Here is a 25,695-nt window from a genome sequence, read left to right on the forward strand (position 1 = left end):
TACTCAATCTATAACTGATGTGACAGGCGGCATTGTAGGCTTAGCGTCAATACAAATACGCTATTGGCAGAGGCGTTTCCTTCTCTTATAACCATTATTTCAAGCAATTTTTGTTTTTTGCAGGAGTGGCAGATTTCTTAAAAGCCCACCAGAGCTAGTCATAGCCGAATATACAAATTCAGTCATATTGTATGAAATGCAGTCTTTTTTTGTTATAAAAGGTGTAATTTAGCACTATTATTTTGTTTTAAAGTCCAACTGAGGTCACACAAGTTTGTATTCAGTAGATAGACTTTATACTGACAGCCTCCATTTTTTTTCGTCTTTCGTCCACTTTTCTGCTGTAACAGGGTTGATTTAATGAAGGAAAATAGGCTGTCCACTTTGCAATGGAAGTGGCACTTTGCAAGGAAAGTTTCCCCAGAGTTTAGTGAATATGGTGAACATTCCCTTTGCAAAGAATATTCAATCATGCCCAAGGAGAATTAAAGTGTTGCTGATCCCAGGAGCCTGCATTCACTATATCTGGTCCTCCACAGTACACAGAACATGGAAATGCAATTATTTTAGTAAATATAAACTGCTAAATACCTTTTCTCATCAGCAGTATACAGGCATACCCCACTTTTAAGTATGCAATAGGGTTTATTTATTAAAGCTGGAAAGTGCAAAATCAGGCTCACTGCTGCAAAGAAACCAGGAGAGATGGCGGTGATGGAATTTAGTGGAACCGATCTGTATCTCCTGTAGCAGCCGAAAGTAGGCTTCTCCTCCTCTCCCTTTTGTCAAAATCCAGCTACCACAGCAGTAAAATATAGGAATTGTTACTAATATATGCCACCTCTCTGCTCCCTGTTCCTCTTCCTTCTGTTGCCTGGGTCCACCATGAGCTCCCTTGCCCCCCCCCCCCCCATTGTTTCAGGATGGAGAGCAGGGAAGAGGGCGATAAATATGTCAAACACATGTGTGTTGGAGCTTTGGGGTGCACACCCTAATGCAATAGGCTGTGCACGCCTATGACTATTTACATTGGCCAGAACAGACATCCAGGTTAGCACTGAGGCCAACCAGGTCTGAAACTAGTCAAGCAAGTCAGTCTGCAGTACCAGATTCTCTGCCTTCGTGATAGATTCCTTTATCAGATTTTTGGGGGTGACCAGTTACTACTCAGATATGAAAAAATTGTGAATGAAAGTGAATGCAGTGTTTCTTTCTGAAGCTAATTCTTAAGATAGGCTAAATTTATATTTTTACAGTGACATTCGTTTTATTTGATTTTTCTAGACTTCCATTGCATCTTTATTGGGGTTTGCTTGTTAAGTTCTTAAAAAAGGGGGAGCCACACCCCAAAGATCTTTGATCTCTTTTATGTTGTCCAAGTGGATCTTAACCTCTCAAAGGTAGCCTATCCCTGCCACATGTGGGAGATAGACAGACTGAGAAATTTACTGTATCTGAAAGTGCTGTTATCCTTTCAAAAAATGTGCCCATAGATAGTTCTGCTCCACACTGCCCACCCATTAGAGAAACAAACCTTCATCTATAATTACTGTAGCTTAGAGCGGAATATTGCGCGCCTAGAACTAACATAATCTTATCTAAAAGACGCATGAAATTGAATCATATTCACAGAACCACGTCACATTCTTTCTTCCTTTCAGATCAGGCTGTGAATGGAAGATTGTACTGTTTGATTTTAGCATTGTACAGGCCGCTCGGCTCTTCAATAGAATAAAATTTTCTTAGCAAAACATTACAAAGGCTCATCCTTTGTAATGACAACCTGCCACATGCAGAGAAGAGAGAGACAGAAATATGATGAAAATCTTTCTACGTATTTAAGTATATTTAAAAAAAAAAGATTTTTTGTAGTTACCATAAAATCTTTTTTCTTGAAGTCCATTGAGGGACACAAGGATCTTTTTAGACTTTTTGGTTATACCGTTATCTTCAGGAGGCTTGGGCCCTGGTAAACAAATAAAAAACTTAAAGTAGAATTCTTCAATATCACTATGTTAAAAAATGTACCTTGCCCCTCCTGCTACCAATGCTGCCTAACCTGTGTTAAAAAAAAAAAAAAAAAAAGTGTATACTTACCTATTTTCATTTCATTTTCATTACACTCTGGTCTGGTCATGTAAACCACAGCTCTGGTTCCCCTGTGTCAGTCAGTGGCTGCAGCAGGGGAGAGGAGAGAATGCTGCCAAGGGATGGGACATGCAAGCCCATGGTTGCAGGAAAGAAATTCGCTCAGTGTATGGCCAGCCTAAGGGATTGGCAATTATACCAGAAAATTTAAGCTGATAGTCCGTGAAATCCCTAAAGATAAGATCATCATCAACCTGTTTGGTGATATGTTTTTAAAGGTGGATGACCAGAATGTCTACAGTAGACATGTGCAATTCGTTTCGTACGAATCTCAAATTCGTACGAATTTCTCTAAATTCATACGTTCAGGAGGATCCGAAATACGAATTGCCATGCGTCTAAATTTTGTACTAAATACGAACTTTTGTTTACGAATCCCCAGTTGGAAGTCAGCACAGCACAGGGATGGTGGGAGCCCCTCATCTAGCGAAAATTCGTATTTCGGATAGGAAATTCTTCAACGGAATTTCGTATTTCGGATAAAAACCAAACTTCTATCAGCATCGACTGTCATATTGAGGTGTATTTTTGCCTTTAAATTCATCGTAACGAACGTTCGTACAAGTTAACGAACCTAACGACAATTCATATTTCGTACGAATTGAAATTGAATTTCGGACACAAAATAAGAAGTACAAATTAATTTTAATACGAACCGTAATGGAACAGAACGAAACAAATTTATTGATGGCGCCCATGTCTAGTCTACAGTGGGAAGAGACCACTTATCAGTAAATTAACTTTCAAAGAAAAAACACTCCTTCACATTGTGAAGATGAAGCCATGATTCCACAGGATATTTCCAGTCCAGTTTTACATACCAAATGTATTAGGCACCCTATGACCCTATTAGGGACCATATCACTGGGATAGCAGACTGATCCCCCAATTGCAGGGTAGGATACACTGGGGTTGATTTACTAAACCCTGAAAGTGCAAAATCTGTTGCAGCTCTGCATAGAAACCAATCAGCTTCCAGGTTTTTTTTTTTGTCAAAGCTTAATTGAACAAGCTGAAGTTGGAACTCAACTTGCTACCATGCACAGCGGCACCACCCAGAGACTGGCTTCATCAATCACCTTGCAGGTGGACAGACAGACAAGGAGAATGCATCATAGCCAAAACCAGCGGCTATGATGGAGTAGGAGCGCCAGGGCCATTTTTATTCTGGTTTTTACCTTGGGCAAAACTTTTCTTGGGGTCCCCCCCCCCATGCAGTTTTGCTCTCCACCTGCTCTAAGCTAGACTCAAAATCAGTTTTCTGAATCAAATCAGGCAGCTATTGCGATTGTTTGCTTAGGTTACAGTGTATCATTACCGCTCACTGACTGGTTGCTAGAGATTACAGCACACATTACGGCTCACTGATTAGTTACTAGAGGTTACAGCACATGATTTCTACTTGTTGATTGGTTGCTAGAGATTACTGTGGATATGACCTCAGGGGGCATGATATACATATCAAGTCCACCGGCCACCACTATTTACATATGAATGCCGCCACTATGTACATATGAATGCCGGTAATTTACATGTAAACACAGAGTCTGCAGGTGAGTCATCTGTACACAACAATAGGGCAGAGCTTTAGTAGCAGCACTTCACACTCAGATATTGGGACACAGAACAGGACCAAAACCTCAAGGGACAAGAGAATTTAAACCAGGATAGTTGGCAAGTATGAGGCAGCTGCTCTGGGCCCCACAACAATGACAGGGCCCAGGGCAACTGCCCCTTTTGCCCTGCCTTAAAAACGGCCCTGAGGAGCGCACACGTTCCTGACATTGTGCCATTGAAAAGGCATGTTTCACCTCTAAGTGTGGGCATAAGATTAAAGCCAAAAATTAGGCAAAGATTTGCATGCACCCAAACATGGGCAGCTGGTACTGTAGGCAGGCGATGGAATGGAACCGGATACATGATGATTAACAAATCTCAGAAGTCTCAAATCTTGTCTCAGAAGTAGAAACAGCAATAGAAAGCTGCATCTTCAAGGCTAAATAATGAGAAAAATAAAATATAGCACAAATCCTCAAAGCTCCACCTAGCAGATGATGTCTGCACTTAATTCTCTCAACTTCAAGAGTAACTCCGCTTTTTGGTGAAAAACCAGCCCAAGTGAGGACAGTGCTGGATCCCTGGACAGGTGAGGTAAGTGTCCTTTTATAAAAAGTCAAGCAAGTACAGTGTTTGCAGCTGCTGATTCTTATTTTTTTTTAAAAAGGTGAAAAACCTCTTTAACCACAGTTCGAACTGACATAGACATCTTCCACTGAGCTAAACAACCTATCACACTATAGCCCCATACACACTATCAGATTTTCTGCTGATTTTTTTCCTTCCGATTTACGAAAACCATATAATATGAGGTCAAACCTTAGAAGTTTCAATTTGTATGCAGTCAGGCAGGCCCTTGCACTACATGGTTTTGGTAAATCTGAAGGTAAAAATCAGCAGAAAATCTGATAGTGTGTATGGGGCTTAGGTATAAAATATCCATACCTTGAAATTAATGGTTTTTGTTTGTCAGTGCCAAATCCTCGTAAAGGCAGAAGTATAACCTACTGTAAATGTCTAAGAATTGCTACAGTCATCTGTCCATCACTCTATATAAACAAATGTTGTTTCACCAGTGTGTCCAGCATTTTGTTAACAATATGATAAGATATATATATAGCACTGACCCCGAAGGAGCTGCTGGTTTTATTGGGCTTACCGTTACCTCCTTGTTTGTTTCTCCGTCTAGGGAATCCCCGTGGTAGATGGCCCGAAGAATGTGGAAACTGACACTGAATCTTCTTTTGGGTTATTTATTTGGAACAGAAACAGAATCTTTCAATGGAGGGTAGAGGGTTAAGAGTAAGTTCAGGTACTTTAGACTACAAAAATTAAAGGAAGTCCTTATAGAAAATCCAGAGAATAAAGACTGTTTCACAACTGGATTTTACAACCCCTGGATAGACATCCTCTCACTAGGCCTAGCAGCTGGTAGGGTGTTTGACAAAGTCTCAGCCACAGACTTGTGATGTGCACATGAGCGTTACTGAGGGACTTAGATAAATTTAAAGAGCTATCATATGGTACCAGGTTCTCTCAGCCGATCCGGCGATATTGGAGGACCACCAGAACCGAACAGACAGAAAATCAAAGATGGAACCCCGAACCACGTGGCGTCGGTACCTTAAATACCACCCCCCAGAATGCACAGCAGAACACTCCCACTGGGCTGGTTCCGAGAGAACAGTGGCATTCAATAGACCAAGCTAAATTGCGTTCCTATTCTTGCCGGCAGTGACAGCGACACCTGCGGTCAAAGAGAACCCAGTGCAACCCAGCTGGACTAGTACTGAAACCAGAAATTTAGAGATCAAGGAACTCCTAGCAACCCCTGGAGGACCCCTAGGGTTCCACAGGACAGTGGTTGAGAATGACTGCGTTAGAACATGCAGTACAAGCTTGGATTTGTGGAAAAGCCAAAATATAGGCCAGGGCCTAGGAAGGAAGGGATGGACGAGTATTTATGGAACTGGCTTTGTTTACAGGGGCACAGTTATGCTGGAACAGAAAACTGTCTTCCCTATACTGTTGCCAGGGCTGCTGATAAGGCAGTACAACTGGCTCCCTTGTACTGGGTCTGGGCCCCATGCTGAGCAGGAAGGCTGGCTGTATTGTCTTATTGCAGACACTGATCCTCTTATGCCTCCCCCTTCAGCATTGCCAGCTTCCCCTCCTCTCCCTCCATCCAGCTGCACTGCAGGGGCAATGGTTCTAGCACAAGTGCCCCTTCCATCTGCTGTTCAGGCCCCCCTGTGTGTCCCTTTTCCCCTCATCGCTTCCAGCTTTCCTCCTCTCCCACCAGCAGCTGCTGCGGACACAGAACGGGATGTTTCAGGATGGACAGAGAGGGAAGGGGCTGGTAAATGTGTATTTTACTGGCCCCTTCCTTTCCTGAATAAACACAGTGAGAGATAGGTACCAATCACTCCTGTGTCCATTCAACATAAAAGCACAGTAAACTGTGTTTACTATGCTTCAGTTTGTGAATGAGCAGGAAGCCACAGAGCTCTTCCTATTCATTCACCTTTGCAGGGGAGGCTGTAGAGAAAGGGACTGATAAATCGACGTCCTCAGTCAATTACCGCCAGGGGAGGGGGTCTGTAGGGTAGGCTGTATGGGGCCCCATAATTTATAAAAGCAGCCCTAACTGTTGCCACCATTCATTTTCAAAACAAATGCTAAATTATCCCTTAAGACATCTGAATGAGTACATACCAATTATTTTGTTATATTAGCACTAAAATTACAACATTTAATGGCCTTTATATTAGCTGCTATGGCAAAGTAAGTTGGCAAAGAGGTTAATTAGCTACATTTTGAGTTTCCAACAGCTCCCCATTTTAAAACAAAATTTTGCTTTTTCATTAGAACAGAGTTCTTATTTAAATTCTTTTAAACTGTCTTCTTTTATCACAATAGATATACCTAGTTAAGTACAGTCTTTGTTTTCTAAAATCTCTGGAGGAGAAAGTTCAACATGAATTAATCATGACTTAATTGACTGAGCTAATTCAGGTTCTCTCCATCCCAGCGCACAGCAATATTCCAGCCTACCCAGTGCTGATGCTAAATGAAATGGAGCATTGGACTATAAAGCTTATTTTCACAAAACTCTAAAATAGAATTTACAGTCTAAGTTTCAATTTGCCTCGAGTAAAACTCACAAAACACTTTCACTGTTCAGTAACGCTCATTTAGCCATCTTGCTTGTCCTCTTCTCCATCCATTATTCAGACTTTTACTTGAGGATAAGATTAAAGAATAACTCAGGTCTGATTCAAAAGCAGAAGATTGTTTAAAAGGAAGCTTGTAATGAAAGAAATACTTAAGCCAGACAGTCCATGAAGAAGGAAGGGACTAGAATTTTAAGGACATCATAGTAGGTGAGGTTGAAAAAAGACTGATTGGTCATAGGTTGGACTTGATGCCCTTCTAAAAATGCTGCGATTCCCTTCTAAAAATGCAGGCGGTGATGCCCTTCTAAAAATTTTGGTTACCTGGCATCTATGAAAAAAAAAAAAGAAAATGGCTGAACTCTAATACTTCCCAAGCACAAGTAGATTTATACCTCAAAGTCCACAACACATACCCCGCAGTGACTTCTCCCTGGCTAACGCCCAAAATGGGCTTAGGTATACAGATGAGGAGAGAGCAAGACATTGATATGGAAACTTGTGTGTTAATTGGGCAATCAGTTCAAAAAAACATGTTCAGCCAGAATGCCAAAATTCAACTGAGGCTGGGTCCACACTGCCGCATGGAGCGGCCCATGGCAGGTGTCCCGTGCATCCCTTTTCACCGTTTCAGGTCCAATTCACTCCAAATTTTGGGCTGAATTTGGAGCTGAAATGGATCAGAAGACGCACAGGACTTCTGTGCAATTCGCACTGGAGCTGCTCTGGAGATATGTGAACTGGCTCCATTGAGAACCGGTCACAATCTCCTCATATGCGAACTGGATGCAGAGAAACCGGCATCCAATTCCCAGTAGTGTGAGTCCAGCCTGCAACATTGTGTGAAATTAAAATTCAGGTATGCTCATTTCTAGTTGGGGAGGGTTGTTTAAAGCTTATAAAACAGAACAACAGGGATGCACGGCTCCCTTTTGCTCTATTTTATAGTTTTTTCCAGATTACCCCATCCAAGGAGAGCAGCATCCGCCTGGTTTTGAAATACTAATGTCCTTGTTGCTGTTTAAACCATGAAAGACCTTTTTAGTCCTGGAAGTGATTGTTTTTTCTTGCTTAAAGCTTTGCAAACCAATTTGCATCATTTAATTTACAGAACATGCCCACAACTTTGAAGATGTTTTTTTTATTATTATTGTGAAGCAATCAACAAATAGGACAAAATAACAGAAAAAGGCAATGTGCATAATTATTCACCCCCCTAAAGTCAATACTTTGTAGAGCCACCTTTCACAGCTCCAAGTTGCTTTGGATAAGTCTCTATGAGCTTACCACATCTTACCACTGGGATTTTGGGTATATGGAAAGTATTCCTCAAGGGACTTTAAAGGGAACAGACAAATACTGGGTATAGTAATGTGTAGTAAATATTTATTTGAAACAGACAGAAGTATATAGGTAAGGGCCTACATGTGTGTGCAAGAACGGACTTGCCCACACATGGAGAAAAGTCCATTCATGGTACCCAGGACTAGTGAAGGAAGTCAATGTCGCCGCCTTTGGCGGCAAGATTGACACGTCACTGGCCCCGTCACCTGGTATGGACTTAGAGGGGAAGCCCTAAGCCGAAAAAACGGCCTGGGGTTCCTCCCTAGGTCAATATCAGACCCTTATCCGAGCATGCAGCCCGGCCGGTCAGGAAAGGGGTGGGGATGAGCGAGCGCCCCCCCCCCCCCCCCCCTGAGCCGTACCAGGCCGCGTGCCCTCAACATGGGTGGGTGCTTTGGGGAAGGGGGGCTGCACGGCCCCCCCACCCCAAAGCACCTTGACCCCATGTTGATGAGGAAAAGGGCCTCTTCCCAACAACCCTGGCCATTGGTTGTCGGGGTCTGCGGGCGGGGGGCTTATCGGAATCTGGGAGCCCCCTTTAATAAGGGGGCCCCCAGATACTGGCCCCCCACCCTATGTGAATGAGTATGGGGTACAATGTACCCCTACCCATTCACCTGTGAAAAAATGTAAATAAAACACAACACACAAGGGTTAAAAATAATTTATTGCACAGCTCCGGGTTCTTCTTCCATCTTGGGGGGTCTTCTCGCCGGACTCCTCTGCTATCTTCTGCTAGCTCTTTTACTAGTGGAGGAGCCCGGCTTTCTTCTTCGCCGCCACCCGGGGGTCTTCTTCCAACTTCGGGGGTCTTGTCCCCCTCTTCGGTTCTTTTTGCCGGGCCTCCGCTTCTTCTTCCAGCTCTTTTACTGCCGGTGGCTCGGTCTTCTGTCGCCGCTGTCTTCGCCGCCTTCTGTTCTTCTGTTCTTCTCTTCTTCTCTTCTTGAGATGTTGACTCGTCGCTGTCTCTGGCCGTAATGACAGGGACGTGTTGCGCGGCGACTTATATTGGTGCAATATTCTCAACAAAGCTGAGTGGGACTATGTAAGAACACAACATCCACGCACACCCACTTTCTACTCCTTACCAAAACTCCACAAAAGTTTGACACGACCCCTAGGTAGAACCATTATTTCAGGTAATGGATCTCTAACTGAAAAGCTCAGTAAATTTGTGGATGGCTATTTATGCCCACACGTTCTGAAGCTTCCCGGTCACATTTGTGATACCCCACATCTACTTCGACATTTGGATGGATTGGCCATCCCCCCAGAGTCTGTACTGGTTGCCGTGGATGTTGAGGCCCTTTATAGTTCGATCCCACATAACAAGGGCCTTGCATGCATCAGAAATGTCCTTTTTCAAAAGAGCCAACTCAATCCCAACACCAACAAGTTCCTTCTGGCAGCCTTAGAATTCATTTTGTATCATAACTTTTTCACTTTTAACGGTTCCCACTACTTCCAGGTGCAGGGCGTGGCCATGGATACTTCATGTGCCCCATCATACGCCAATCTGTACCTGGGGGAGTGAGAACAAATGATTCAGCACTCAGCACCCTTGGCCCAATACATGGAAAATGTTGCAATGTGGTTTCGATACAGTGATGACATTTTCCTAGTTTGGAACAGACCTACATAGTTACTACCTACTTTCCTTGAACAACTGAATACAAATGAGATCAATCTGTCATTCACCATGACATGGAACAAGGAAACTAATACTAACCCCTCATTTCCTCAATCCCATACAGTCAATATTTACGCATCAGACGTAACTGCAGGGATGATACCACTTTCAAAAAGGAAGCTGATGCATTGAGATCCTGCCTTCTGGCATGGGTTTACTCACACAAATGTCTCAAAAAAGCCTACATAAGGAGAACCTGCACTTATATACTTTATAACCCCTCATCAAAAAGCAGCAAACCTTCCGATATCCATTATTACTACTTTTTCCAACCAACATCAGGCCATCAAACAGGCCCTCACCAAATATTGGCACATGCTAACAATGGACCCTCAGATCGGTCCATTTGTACCAGCGGCCCCTGTGCTCACGTACAGGCAAGCTTGCTCTCTCCAAGATCGGCTCGTCTGTAGTGAGTTCAGGAGCGGTGGCAGACGTGACCCCTGCAGGAATAAGGGCACTTTCTCTTGCGGGGGTTGTAATTATTGCAGATTCCTAAACATATCTCGCCATATTATTTTACCTAATGGCGAAAATTTTCAACCAAGACATTATGCCAACTGCCAGACCTCTGGGGTGGTCTATCTTCTTGTTTGTGAATGTAACAACTTTTACATGGGTAAAACCAGGAGTTCAGGAGTTCTGGCGGAGGGCATACAAACATATCCTCTCAATGAAAACATGCAATCCAAATTTACCCTTGGGCAGACATGTTACCAGCGTACATGAAGGTATTTGCCCAAAATTTTCCTTTCTCATTCTGGACCGAGTGCATGATAGCATTCGTGGAGGAGACACCAATAAAATATTACTCCAATTAGAACTAAGGTGGATTTTCAGGCTTAAAGCCACCCAACCTCCTGGATTGAACGGTGCTATATCCTTTAAACCCTTGCTAGAGGGTTTTTCCTCTGGAGGCTCCTTCCCTTTTTTTTCCCCTGTACATCTATATATATTTATTGACATTTTTTAACTGGATTTTCATGTTGTTTTGCCAAAAAGTTTTTAAGTACTATGTAGTGTTACTCAGACCTCCAGCTGCTGTCCCCCCCCCCTGTTTTTCTTAATCTCCTATGTATGCTATCACTGCTCCAAGCTTTGTCGCCTTTTATCCCGGTCGGCGAGGTAAGGATTTGATCTGCCCTCCCCCCATGGGTATGCCCACTCAGCGCACGGGGGGCTGCTGGTTGTGCCACCAGGCATCGGAATCCCTCTCTGTGTGGAGAGGCTAGAACAGTCTCTCTGTCACTAGCCTCTCCATTTCACTTGCACTGTGGGCCAATGGCACGCCCTGATGTCACTATCCCGGACGCTCTGCACCCGGAAGTGATATCCCTGCATATGCTGACTGTGAGTCCGCTCGCGACGGGCGTCTTGATGGGATACAGCGCTCAGCCATCCACTGCACCCGGAAGTGTTGTGTCTCACACACACTCAGGTGATTTTCACACCTATACCCCTATTGGACCCTTACTCCAGGTACCCACTTGTTTTTGGATTTTTTACGCTCATTTATCACAATGGTCCTTCTCTTGCTATACCCATTATACTTTCATTCACAATTACCTTTCAGGTCCTGTAAGGGTTTCCTGTTCTGTGTTACCATAGACCTTTCTCAGCAGTCGATAGTCCTTTTTCCGCATACAAGCACGGTTTACAACTTCAGTTACCCTGACCGTACCTCTTGCCACCTTCAGGACACCATTACGGCCCTATAATAGGTAACCCTTGTTTTATCAGTCACTCTCCTACATGCGTTCTCCGCACCATTTAATACTTTGACCATGGCCACTGTTGCTGTGTTCCTCAGACCATTCTTGAACTATGTTTGCACATTATCCTGCTGAAAGAGGCCACTACCACCAGGTAATATCGTTTCCATGAAGGGGTGTACGTAGTCAGCAACAATGTTTAGGTAGGTTGTACGTGTAAAAGTAACATCCACATGAATGACAGGATCCAAGGCTTCCCAGCAGAATATTGCCCAATGCATGCTGCTCCGGCTTGTCTTTTTCTCATACTGCATCCTGGTGCCATCTTTTCCCCAGGTAAGCAATGCACATGCACCCAACCATCCACAAGATGTAAAGGAAAACATGAATTATCAGACCAGACCTTCTTCTTCCATTGTTCTGTGGTCCACTTCTGATGCTTACCTGTATGTGCCCATTGTAGGCGCTTTTGGCTGTAAACATGGGTCATCATGGGCATCCTGACCGATCTGTGGCTATACAGCTCCATACACAAACTGCGATGTCCATGTTTTCTGCTTTCAACACATCAACTTCAGGAACAACATATTTACTTGCTGCTTAATATATCCCACCGACTTTCAGATGCTATTGAAACAAGATAACGGAAAATTGAATACTCACCTTTCCATAATTTTCCTTTCCTGGTGCCTACCCATGGCAGCATACCAATAGTTGATAGCTCCGCCCTCAATCAACCCACAGGACCACGTAACTCTTCAGAACATTAAGGATTATTGAAGGGAGGGTGTATGCTTCCAGGAAAGGAAGATTACGGAAAGGTGAGTATTCAATTTTCTGTTTTCCTGGTGCCTCCATGGCAGCATACCAATGGTAAATAACTCGCTTACAGGGAGGGTACTGCAATAATGATTTTTAATGATTTTACAGAGCTGATAATTCTAAGGTTTTTTTTTTTTCCAAAATCTCGGGAGGTGAGGACTGCCGGATCTAGGCTATAGTGCGACATGAAGGTTTTAAAGGATGACCAACTAGACGCTCTGCAAATTGTCTCAGGGGAGACCCGCACCAAGGCTGCCCAGGAAGATCCCATTCCCTGCGTCGAATGAGCATTCACTGCAACTGGGAACCCACTAGCCCGATATTCCCTCTGAATTCGTCTTACGATCCAGATGGCTAAGGTCGTCTTGGAGGCCGCCATTCCTTTCCTTGCACCCTTGGGAATAATAAACAGACGTTGATCCTTGCATAATTGCTGTGTCAACTCTAAATAATGCCTCAGGGACCTAGCCACATCCAATTCATCCAAACCAATTCATGTAGTTTTGAAGAGGATATTCTCCGAAGGCCGGGAGAACCCATTCTTGATTAAGGAGGTAAATTGATGGTGCCTTCGGGACAAACTGGTGAATAGGCTGCCGAACCACCCTATCTGGAAAAAACGTGACGTAGGGTTCTCTAGCTCCCAAAGCTTGAATTTCTGACACCCTGCGCCCTGATGTGATGGCGATCAGAAATGTCGTTTTCCAGGTAATATCTTCCAATGTACGCTCTTCAGTGGGTGCAAAGGGTGGACTGGCTAAGATGTTAAGGACAACTGTCAGCTCCCACTTGGGGTAAAGAGTTTTCCTAGGAGGTCGCAACCTTAGTACCGCTTTTAGGAAGTGGTCTACGAGGGGCTCCAGTGCTCAGCGTGTGTCTGTTAAGGCTGATAAGGCCGAAACCTGAACTTTCAGCGTGTTAAGACCTAAGCCTAAGTCCAGGCCCAACTGCAAGAAGAGTAGAACATTATGAACTCCAGGATCCAGCGGATTAAAATGGCTTCATTCTGCCAGCTGGGTGAATTTTTCCCATACCCTGTAGTAGGTGGCATTGGTAGATTACTTCCTTGCTTGCAACAAAGTTTGTATAATGTCATGTGAGCACCCTAGGCTGCCCAGTCTCTTCCGCTCAATTTCCAGGCCCTCAAGTCCAGGAGGTTGTCCGAGTGGAGAAGCAGAAGTGGATTGCACAAAGCTATCTTGATTAGAAACGGAAACCATGGTCTCCTCAGCCAGTATGGGATGACCGCCAGGATAGCGACCTTCTCCGATGTCAGCCATTGGAGGAACCTCAGTATCAGGGGAACCGGAGGAAATACATACCCCTTCTGGAAATTTCAGGGCTGGATTAGGGCATCCACCCCATCGGAGATGGGAACCTCGAAAAAGAAAGAGGAGTTTTGGCGTTGAGCGGGGAGGCAAAAAGATATATCTGGGGAGTACCCCACTGTTGGCATATCCAGCGGAAAACTTGTGGATTCAGTGACCACTTGATGTTGTTGTTGAAAGACCTCGAGAGACGATCGGCTAGTTGATTCTCTGGGGCTGGGATGTAAGCGGCCAAAGGCCGATCAAGTTGTTCTCGGCCCAAGATATAATTGGGGCTACCTCGCTGGCTAGGGATCTGCTGCATGTCCCCCCTTGGCTTCGAACATAGGCCACTGCTGCTCTGTTGTCCATCTGGAGCAATATGGCCTTGCCCCTGAGCAGTGGAGCCAGATGTAAAATTGCCATCCATGCTGCCCTTAGCTCTAGGATGTTGGAAATCTTCCCTTCTGCATTAAATCGCCACCTCCACTGGTTCCCGAGACCTCGCATTAAACCCTCCACTTTAATTGAACAAGACATGGTCCCGGTGGACTTGCGGGCTCCAATGTGGGGGCATCACGCCGGGTTCCGGATGATGCAGGGGATTTCCCATCTGACAAGGGCGGCTCTCACATTGTGGTACGTTAAGGCTATCCCTTATGCTCTGTCCACAGATCCTGGTCCGTTAACACCCCTATTCGACAATCCGGTCCTCCCGGCCCTTGCTGCTAAGCAACATTGTGGGAACTATACCCGTGAACATTGGCCCACAGCCAATCAATTCGTTCATCCCACTACTGGTCAGTTCCGCCCCCCTCCACATCCCCAGTCCAATGTAAAGACTGACTGGCTCACTACTATCTCGCTGACCCAGATTTGCAGAGATCTCCATCTCTCCGGTAATACACATAGACCGCTCACACCATTTGAGGATCTCTGCAGTCTTGCTCAAACTCCAAGACATACCCTATCGCTCATCTATAAAGATGTCCAAACCCGATTGTATACTACTCTCCCTGCATTCACAGACAACTGGTCTAGAGACCTGCACGTAGAGATCTCCCCCGCACAGTGGTCTACCTCCTTTACCCATACGCATCAATCCTCCAGGTCAGGGTTTACACAGGAGAAGAATTATAAACTACTTTCGAGGTGGTACAGGGTCCCGGTCTCGGTACACAGGATGTTTCCATCAACCACTGATGTGTGTTGGTGCTGTCACGGAGCACAGGGATCATACATTCATATTTGGTGGGAGTGTGATAGAATACGCCCTTTTTGGGGTAAGATTTTCGCGATTTATAATGACATGTATCAGACCTCTTTGCCTCCATCGCCTCTGTCTGCACTTTTATCCATTCTCCCTGGGTCGATACGGTCGCAGAAACGCAGTCTCCTGAACTTTATTCTCTCAGCGGCTCATCATGCCATCTCCCTATACTGGAAAAAAGACTCCACCCCCCCTGTTTCAGCGTGGGTGGATATCCTTAATGACACTATGCTCATGGAGGAACTGCAGGCGAAGGCGGATGACGCTTATGACAGGTTTACCATGTTGTGGTCCATCTGGCGACACCACTCGCAGACGGAATTATTCCTAAACAACCTTACATTCTCATGAGCAGGCTGCCTGCCGTGAATGGATGGAGGAGGGTGTCGTTATTTTGACCATCGGTGGCCTAACGGCCAAACCTTAATTGATTACCGCTAACTTTTTTGCTAAACATTTCTGCTGTGAAGTGAGTGCATAACAATAATGCGTAAGTTGTACATGTTTGTTTCTATTAATGCGGATGCTGTGCTGCCCCCTGTTCTTCCCCACCCTACTCTTCTCTCTTCCTACTCTTAATGGCTTTCTATGCCTCCCCCCTTGCCCCTTCTCTCCTTTTCCCTGCTGTATCCGCTTCTTCTGCTCCCCCCCCCTTTTTTTTTCTCTTTATCCTGTCTATAATGCTGTGCCTTATTTGATGTCAAGGCGACGTATATGATGCAATTGCCTGTTTACAAATATGTTATTTTTTCATGTCTGGCACACAATAAAAATATATTCATCCATAAATCACCACCTCCCTTGCACTAGTTGGTTTTGGAAGTGTGCCCCCCATCCTAGCTGGCTTGCATCCAAAGTAAGAACTGACCATGAGATGGGTCCCAGGGAACGGTGAGCCAGAAGGTTGGGTGGTCTTATCCACCACCAAAAGGCTGGACTTCATTGACAAGGTAATGACTATTAATTGCCTCAGGTGCTTCCTTCTCCACTGTGACAGAAAGCCCCACTGGAAGTCTCGCAGATGCCACCTGGCCAACTTCACCATTGGTATACAGGATGAAAGGGACCCTAGGAGGCTCAGACAACCTGATGCTGGCATGGAGCGGCTCCCTAATGCCTGCTTCACCTTCTGGGTCAATATTGGGATCTTTTCTGGTGGGAGTGACACGGCTTTCTCTGGAGTGTTGAATAAAGCTCCCCGGTATGTCATTTTCTGGGTAGGTGTCAATTGACTCTTTGCATAGTTGATAAGCCACCCGAATCTGGTCAAAGTGTTCAGGACTAGCTGTACCTGCAACTCCAGAGCACTTTGAAATGGAGAAAAGGCTGAAAATGATGGTGGATGGGGATGTGGAGGTACCCATCCTGAACACCTATAGAGATCATCCAATCCCCTGGCTGTACCGACAGAATTACTGTATTCTGGGATTCCATCTTGAAATGCTCTACCCGTACGTAACGGTTTAGCCTCTTTAGGTCCAGAACAGGCCTCCAACCTCCTGATTTCTTGGGAACTAAAAATATTGGGGAATAGAACCCAGAGTGAACTTCCGAGTCGGCAACCGCTTGTTGGTGAAGGAGTAATTGGATATATTGAAAGAGAACTTGTCTCTTTTCTTCAGAGGTCGGAATCTTGGTGGGTTGGAATGAAAAAGGTGGAGGATGGCTTTGAATTTCCAGAAATGTCCTTTTGAAATGACCGTGGAGACTGCCCATGGATCCGTGCAACTTTCCACCCAAACCTGGGCAAAAGACCTGACTACTGGATCAGTTTGGGTGGGTAAGGAGTGAATAAGACTTCTGGCTCTCAACCATTGAAGCTGAAGCCTTAGGCTTTCCCAACTTAAGGAAAGTGGCTTGTGAGCCCTTCCAATCTATTTTGTATTCCTTACCGGGACGGTATGATCTGGCATCCCTAGATCTTTGCTGGGTGGCAGGTCGCGAAGTGAACCTTCTTTTGCTATTCCTATACTGAGGGATAAGGCCACTTTTGCCGCCTGTGACTCGGGTAATGGCTGTATCCATATTTTCGCGGAACAGGGCCTTACCATCGTATGGGAATGCGACACCATGACTGCTTTGAAGATGGGTCCGCCGACCATGGCTTTAGCCATAATGCTCTTCTGGCTGTGATATAGTAAAGCATAGTCCTGGAGGAGCACCTCAGAATATCGATGGTATCGATGGCCGCTTCTGCCATAAAATCAGAGGCCAGTTTCAATTCATCCAGAGCTTTGATGATTTTGTTTGGATCCAGGCCTCGCCTGAGGGCCGTCTCGATATTGTCCGCCCATACTTGTAGCTCTGGAGACTGAAGACAGTGCCACTGCTGGTTTGCAGGCTCCCCCTGCCGCCTGATAAACTTTTTTAAGATCTGAGTCGATCCTGCGATCCAGGGGGACCCTGAAAGAGACTGCATCCTCTAAAGGCAGCATTGTGTTCCTGACTAATCGCATGACCTATGTGTCCACAGTTGGTACGGAGTCAAAGAGCTGGGCGTCTGCCTCTGCCAGCGCATAAAGCTTGAGAAACCAGTTGTAAGCGACGAGTCTCTTGTCCACTTTCCACCACCACTTCCTTAATTTCATCCATTAGAGGGAAATTTGCAACCTTTTTGGTCAGGTGAGGAAAGCATTTTTTAGTTTTGGATGGAGGCTCCCGGTCTTCTTCCCACTGAATTGCATCCTTAACTGCGGTAATAAATAGATTCACTATGGCAAAATCAAATGCTGATGAACTTTTCTCAGCTGTACCTGATTCATCCTCTGAGTTAGCCTTCAAACTGGGTTTGTGAGAGGGCCCCTCCCCCGCTCTTTCTTCCACAGGCGGAACTAATTGATCTTGAGACAGGGCTAATTCCCAGATGGACTCTTTGATTAAATCTTTAATTGAATCCATGGATCCCTGCTTATCCGCTGTGGCTTCCAAGAGGCACTGACTGCATGCCAATTTATCCGGGAGAGCTTGCTTCCCACAGACCCAGCAGGCCTTCTTCCCTGGATGTGCCGACCTGCCCTTGGAATTATGCCTGCTTGAGACATGTTAGGGTGATCTCCAACTGCTGCAGGAAGTATGCGCTGAAGATGAGTGCGAATTTCCAGAGCTTCTGTGACCTCTTGACCTATTGGGAAGATCTGCAAGATGATTCTCGGTGCGGGCTGTGGAAATAAAAGAACAATAAAATAATAATAAAAAATAAATATATGCATGCGCATATATATATATATATATATATATATATATATATATATACATACATACACATACACATCAGGACTCTACCTTGGCCAGGGTCCATCTGGAGAGAGAAGGTGGATAAGACACTTAAGCCCCGTACACACGAGAGGACTTATGTCCGACAGACTTCCGAAGGAGTTTCGTCGGAGTTCTGCTGGAATTCCGACGGAGTTCTGACAGACTTTTCGGCTGAGCGGACTTGGCCACACACGATCACACTAAACTCCGACGGATTCGAACGTGATGACGTACGACTGGATTCGAATAAGGAAGTTCATAGCCAGTAGCCAATAGCTGCCCTAGCGTCGGTTTTAGTCCGTCGGAGTATTATACACACGAGCGAATTTTTCGAAGGGACCGGGTCCGGCGGAGTTCCTTCGGAAAAATTTGAAGCATGTTCCATATTCTAAAGTCCTTCGGACTTCGGCGAGTCAAAAGTCCGTTGCAGCCCACACACGATCGAATAGTCTGACGGACTGAGTCCGTCGGACTTTGGATGTTGAAAAGTCCGCTCGTGTGTACGCGGCATTAGAGATACCTTCTCACTGACAGCCTGGCTAAAATGATACTTCAGTCTCTTTAAATAGGAAATTTCAGCTTTAGGGGACCAAGATGGCCACTGCCTGGCTTCAACAGCTACTGGGCATGTTCCGAGCGCTCCGCTGTAGCCCAGCCCCTCCCCCCCCCCCCCCCGGGGGAAGCAGGAAGAGCACTGTGATGGCTGCTGGCCATCCCAAGGAGCCAGTCATGAGGAGGAAAAAAGCAGCAAATTGGCCTGGCTGATTATAAACAGGTATCTTGTGCTAAAGGTTCTCCCTCTGTGAGAGGCAGTCGGGAGACTGAGGAGAACACATGCTCCTGGATCTCTCTGCCCCAAAAAGATCCACAGAAAAACAGGCTCCCATACTTATCTGGTGCATTTAGCAACCCAAGTAATGAGACTCCATACTGCAGGAGAGCATGAACCTGCAATGGTCGCACCATATGACGGTGAGGTAGGGCTGGACTGTGATCCTGCAGGGATAAGGACATGAAAAAGAATACCTGAGGGGGGAGTAACTCTTTTTTTTTATAGAGTTATGTGGTCCTGTGGGTTGATCGAGGGCATAGCCATCAACCATTGGTATGTTGCCATGGAGGCACCAGGAAAATCTATTTTATCGACTTAACCTGTTAGTTATAAAGTTATGGCTGATCGGTGTATATTTACGTCAAAATAAATACACTGACAAAAAAGGGAAGGGAAAAAAAGGGAGAATGAAAGGTAAAGGAGAGATGTAGAAGAGCAGAAAATGACCAGGAGGAGAGTTCTAACCCTTTGCCACTGTGTGTAAACCTAACAAAAAAAGTTGACTTGAGTAGTACTCTAATTTTTAAGAAAGTTCTTCAGAGCAAAGTCACTTCTGATTGTGTAGTTTTATTTTTAATAATCAATCATTTTTGTGACTCTGTAAATGTAGGAATGATATGAATATTCACTTGATAAAATTATTTTGTATAACGGGGAAATGAGACGTGAGTATGATTTATTATAGAACGTTTTCTCCATATCAGTTGACTCTCTCGAGGTGTTGTTTATCCAAATTTCGCTTTACTATTTGTTTAATAAAAGATAAATTCATAATAGGGCTGCCCATGTTATTATATATTGCATTCAACATTTCAATAGCACGGAAATCATTTCTTTTATGAGCTTTTGCAGACGCAGAATCTTTATAAGGTTTATTAAGGAAGGGTCCGATGACAAGAGAGAACAATTTTGTTGAGAAAAGAGAACATTAAGTCATTTTAACGAAGTTAAACATGGGAATAAAAAAACCCTTTGGAGTTTAACGCAAAACTTCTGGCAACCCACTTATTAAAGTGTAGGACAATCTTCATCTTATTTGATTTGGTTAATAAAAACTTGCTTTAGTTTAAAGAACCACAAAAAAAAAAAAATTTCGTTGAAAAATATTCACTATTACTTTACTTTTTGCACTGGTGACCAGTCCTGCATGGGTACTTTCTCTGAAATTTAGACTTACCTAGCTGCCTGTGGGACTAGTCACAAAGGAAACAAGCTGTACTAAATCAATTTTGGAAAATAGCATAGGCCTATGTCGACATGCTTTGAAGGGCAATGTAGAGTGTTTTAGCATCAGTTTAAGATGCTTGTGAGATCATTCTGAATTCATTGCATGTGCAGGTGACCTGCCTCAGCTGCTTTTGCTTTCACTGTCATGGGGATAGAAGTGGTTCTGAAGTGAACAAAAGTGGTTCCTCATTTATTGTTTAAAGTGGAAACTATAATGCTTTGGTACCCATCACTGTTTAGCATGTTGCCCACTAATGCTCTAGACCACCAGTCAGTCCTAGAGCATAGCAGAGTGTCAGATTAAAGAGGACATGTGTCAGGGTCCTGATCTGAACCTGCAACCTCTGTGATATCTAGCTGTGGATCTTCTTGCTGTGCTATCTGAGATGCTGGGCAGCACCCTGTCTGATCTTTTAGAACATTCTTGCCTTGTCTTTTGTTTCTTGTAAACCTTGAACACTTTGCTCTACTCATGGACTTCCTGTTTTAAGCCATGTCTATGCACTTCCTGTTTGACAGATTACTGTACTCTCTCCAGCCATAATTCCACTACCACTCATGACTAACCTTTGACTTATTTTAAGACTATGCTTCCATTTGATCCCAACCTGCAACCATTCATTGTTCTCTTCACTACATTTCACTTGGTCTCAGCCTGCAACCACTTTTTACCAATCTTTGACTTATTTGCTGACTATGCTTCTGCTTTATTCCCACCGCTATATCTGCTACTGGACCCTGGCTTGCTCTTTTCTTGGTGGCGTGATCCTGAGGACCGCTACCTGGCACTAACATCCAACAAAAACCATCTCCACCACCAGGAACTCAAGTAAAAATTGGTTAGTGCTTAGACCCTGCACCTCGGTTGAACCTGTGTCATATGCCAGGGTGATCTGCTTGCGTACTTATCCAGCTGGTCAGTGGGAGCCTCTCTACTGCTATAGTTACTGGTCTCTGAGCTTGGCCCCTTGTGATATCAATCCAGAGGCAAGGACAGAGCTGATGCAGTTCTTTCCTGCCTACCCCTACAGCAATAGATCACGGCTTTAGTAACCTATTGCTGACTGATTAGAACCAGTAATAGATCACTATAAGAAATTATCTGTTTTAACAGAACTGCATGGGTGGCTGGATCATATCTCCCCTAGCATGAGGCGGCACAGTGGTGTAGTGGTTAGCACTCTCACCTAGCAGTAAGAACGTCACTGGTTCAAATCCCAACCATGACACTACCTGCCTGGAGTTTGCATGTTCTCCCTGTGCCTGCGTGGGTTTCCTCCGGGTACTCCGGTTTCCTCCCACAATCCAAAGACATGCAGGTAGGTTAATTGGCTTCTGTCCAAAATTGGCCCTAGTATGTGAATGGGGACTGTGGATTGTGGGCTCCTTGAGGATAGGGACCAATGTGGGTGTAGAATTGTACAGGGAAAGGGACAATTGTAGACACTCACTCAGGTTGAACTGGATGGACTGGTGTCTTTATTCAACCTAACTAACTATGAAACTATGAAACTATGATCTTCATTGCCCAGGAAGGAAAAAAATTAACAAGAAAAAAAAATGTTACATAACAGAAGGCAAGATAAATCTTCCAACAAGGACACTTATTCCAGGGACAGCTAGCTAAGAGGAAAGTTCCCCTTACTTTGGAGAAATTTTCTTTCAAGAAAAGAAGGGAAATTTAATGGGACACACAGGGCTAAAAACAAACAAAAAAATACAGGGTTTCTAACCTTTCCCTACACTATCCAAAGCTATAAAAACAAAGCATTTTATTTTGACATATTTTAATGGTTACAAAATCACTAGGAAAGGCAAATGTACTCTGTGAAAGGTATTCTGGCTACCAAGTGTAAGTGATCTGTTAACACTTTGTGATATAATGCTAAATATGGTGGAAAACCTAAGTACCATATATATATATCAGAGAATCTCCGAATTATAATATATTAGCCACAATTTCTGATAGCTATATCTACACATGACAATACAGAAGACCCAAACCTTTCTTCTGGTGCCAACCTGAAGCCCCCCAGAGGGAAGCCTGTGCACATTTGTATAAAATCATGCATTTTCTACCTCCAAAAAGTAATTTCACAATGAAATATTAATGTATTTCACTGAAATAATGGCCAGCTTAAATATGATAATACAATTATGCAAATGTATCCATTGTGGCACTGGTTGAGATATGAGAACTTTTACTCCCTTGGAAACTACAATAATTAGTTTCATTAGTTTCCATAATTTTCATTTGCAAAACCCACCACTCATTGTGCATATTTTCCATTTGTTACTCTTTACTGCAAAGCAAGTGGCCAATTAGCTGCTAGCGTCCTAAGAGGTTTAACAATGTTCCAGTTGAATGTGAAAACATTTCCATTTAGTTCCTATATGCTCACTGAATTATTGTTAAATCTATTGTTAAAATGGGTTATGTATAGTCACCATATTTCTTGTTACAGGTCTCCTATGGGATTATTAAAAACAAATCAGTTGTGTGTTGGAAGTTATCGTTCCCCAGTATACTACCTTTTTCAAAGCATTTATCTTTTCCAATAACCTCCAGACTTCTATAAATAATTCGTTCATGCACGCTTTTTATAAAGCTTTAAATCTTTGAAAACCTTTTTTAAGTTCAGCAATTTAAAGTGAACCTGTGCCCAAATATTAACATTATATATTTAAAAAAAAAAGAAAAAGGAAACCAAGTAAATAACCCTGCACTTAATGTAAACAAAGGTATGAAAAATGTAAAATTAATAATAGTGACTGCAGCGCCTAATCACTCTAGATACAAGATGTTCCAAACATAAATAAAGAAGTTAAGGTGCGCTGCCCCTTTAAGATTACCAGAATGATGAGTGCCTATGACATAAAATGCGAGCAAACAGTGATACTGGTTGAATAATAATGTATACACCCTGAAAGTCCCAAAATAGTCAGTACATACAATATACAGTATAATATTAAGCGACTCATAAAGCACGAATCATAAAAGTCCCAAATTGAAAATGTGAAGCGTAGAAATCCCAATAAAAGATACTAAACTTCTTGAAATCCAATACCAAGTTTAGCAGGAAAGCAAAGAACAAAATAGAAAACAGGTTTGTTACCAAAAGGAATGATCCCACAAAGAGATCAAACGGCTTAGATGCCGCAAACACTCGGACCTTGGTAATCCAGTGAAATACACTCAACAGAAGGGGGAAAAACAAAGAAGAAATCCCATAGTGTAGTAGGTAAATGTAAAATGTATTAGCAAATACACTTGCAAAATGTATTAGAAAATACACTTACAGGGCGGTAAATCACATCAACATGTCTCTCGCAGTAAGCACCACTGGCGTGCATCTCCTGCCGATGTGCCTGATGATGTCACATGTCCAGCCCTGGCTGGACTGTCTGTTGCTATTATACTGTATGTACTGATTATTGGAGATGGGCGAGTGACGGGGGGTTGTTTTATTGCCGGTCGACCGTACTGAGGGGTGGGGTGGCAAGTGGTTTGTTTGTTGCTCCCCCAAAAATGGAGCACCAGCCGCCACTGGTTTTTACATTACGTTATATAGACTACTTGAATCGGTTGTTATATACCCAAGGTCCAACTATCATTCTCCGTATGTGGTTTGGAGGAATCTGATGGAAAATGTGAATATTTACCTATCCATGCTAAAAAAAAACTTTATTCTTGTGGATCATTGTTGTTTTATAGTTTTTTTAGCTCTTGTTTTATATTAATACTGCACTATGGGGGTTATTTACTAATGGAAAATCCACTTTGCACTGCAAGTGCATTTGGACGCAAAGTCGCTGTAGATCCGAGGGGGGCAGGCAAAGAAAATAAAAAAACAGCATTTTAGCTTGCACATGATTGGATGATAAAATCAGCAGAGCTTCCCCTCATTTCAGATCTACCCCTTAGATTTAGAGTGACTGCACTTCCAAATGCACTTGCAGTGCAAAGTGGATTTGCCTTTCGTAAATAACCCCCTATGAGTATTTTCTCTCTGGCATTTGTGATTTTCCTTTTTTTGGTTGGATGAGAAAAAGCAGTTCCTCTGCTGGCCCTTTAAATGGATGGGAAGACATCCCTTAGAGGAGGATCAGAGATTAATTCATGTGTGTGTTGCTGTTCTATATTCTAGATGGCAATTGGCTCTGGATGAGTTTGCACTTTGAATATCTGGTGGAAGCAAGACACCGAGGGTGAAAACCCCAATATTGCTGATCACTTTGGCACCATACGGAACTTTATATCTCACATAAGGACACTTTATTCATTTTTCTGTGGTTTATTCACATTTTATATAATTATTCTGATGTTTATTTACTTGCACTTTTTGCATCTTATACTGGGCATTTTAACTTTTCATAGAGATTCAGTTCACCTACATATGTGTTTCATTTATAGTGTTGCATTTTTTCTTTATATGTATTATTTGGTGCTCGTACATCTACACTAACTGCACGCTGCTATTCACAGAAGAATGTGAATGGCTGGGTTCACACTGCCGCATGGTGCGGCTCACGGCATGGGGGTCACCTAGGATCCCACCTATAAAATACCTTTATACATCAGTACGATATCTATTTATGTGTTCTTATATGTGCTCTTTATATGTCAGCTGGTTTTTATGACTTTTTTGCAATTCATTACCATGTACTGTGTTTTTCTGCGATTATGTAGATTTATTCTTGGATTGTTATAAACATTCTATACCATTTACTTCCTGTTATGTTGACTGGGTAGTGACATGCCTCTTTCAAAGTCCCATGACCACTGTTTCCTTTTACATATAAAATAACACTGTCCATCATCCAAGACTTATATTTGTTAATTTCCAGGATAATTGGATGCCAAAGGTGGTCCAACATTATATTAGGTAATGATTTAATTATTTTACCTGGTGTTTCCATATTTTTGTCCAAGACCTCTATGTCATAGAGCTCCCTTCAGTGCTAACATTGTGTCTGAGTCCCTAGGGACTTGATCAGGTGGTCTCTGCTGAATGGTTGGATTCACTGGATTTATAGTTTACTGCAAGAACATTCACTATATGGCTAAATGTTTCTGGACTCCTGAACATTGCACCTACTATGTTACCAAAGTATTTGGACAACCCTCCAAATGATTACGTTTAGGTGTTTCAAATGACGGGTACTATTAATGCTACAGCATACAAATACGTTTTGGAAAAGTGTGGCTTTCCAACCCTTTGGCTACAATTTGAAAGGGCTTTTCTGTTCTAGCATAACTGTGTCCCATGTGCACAAGACCAGGTCTATAAATACATGATTTTATCAGTTGGGGTGGAGGAACTTGAGTGGCTTGAAGACACCCCTGAACCCAACCCT

Source organism: Lithobates pipiens, unplaced genomic scaffold (assembly GCF_037356315.1).
Source record: "Lithobates pipiens isolate NorthernLeopardFrog02 unplaced genomic scaffold, aLitPip1_a1.2 Scaffold_30, whole genome shotgun sequence".
Lineage (NCBI taxonomy): Eukaryota > Metazoa > Chordata > Amphibia > Anura > Ranidae > Lithobates > Lithobates pipiens.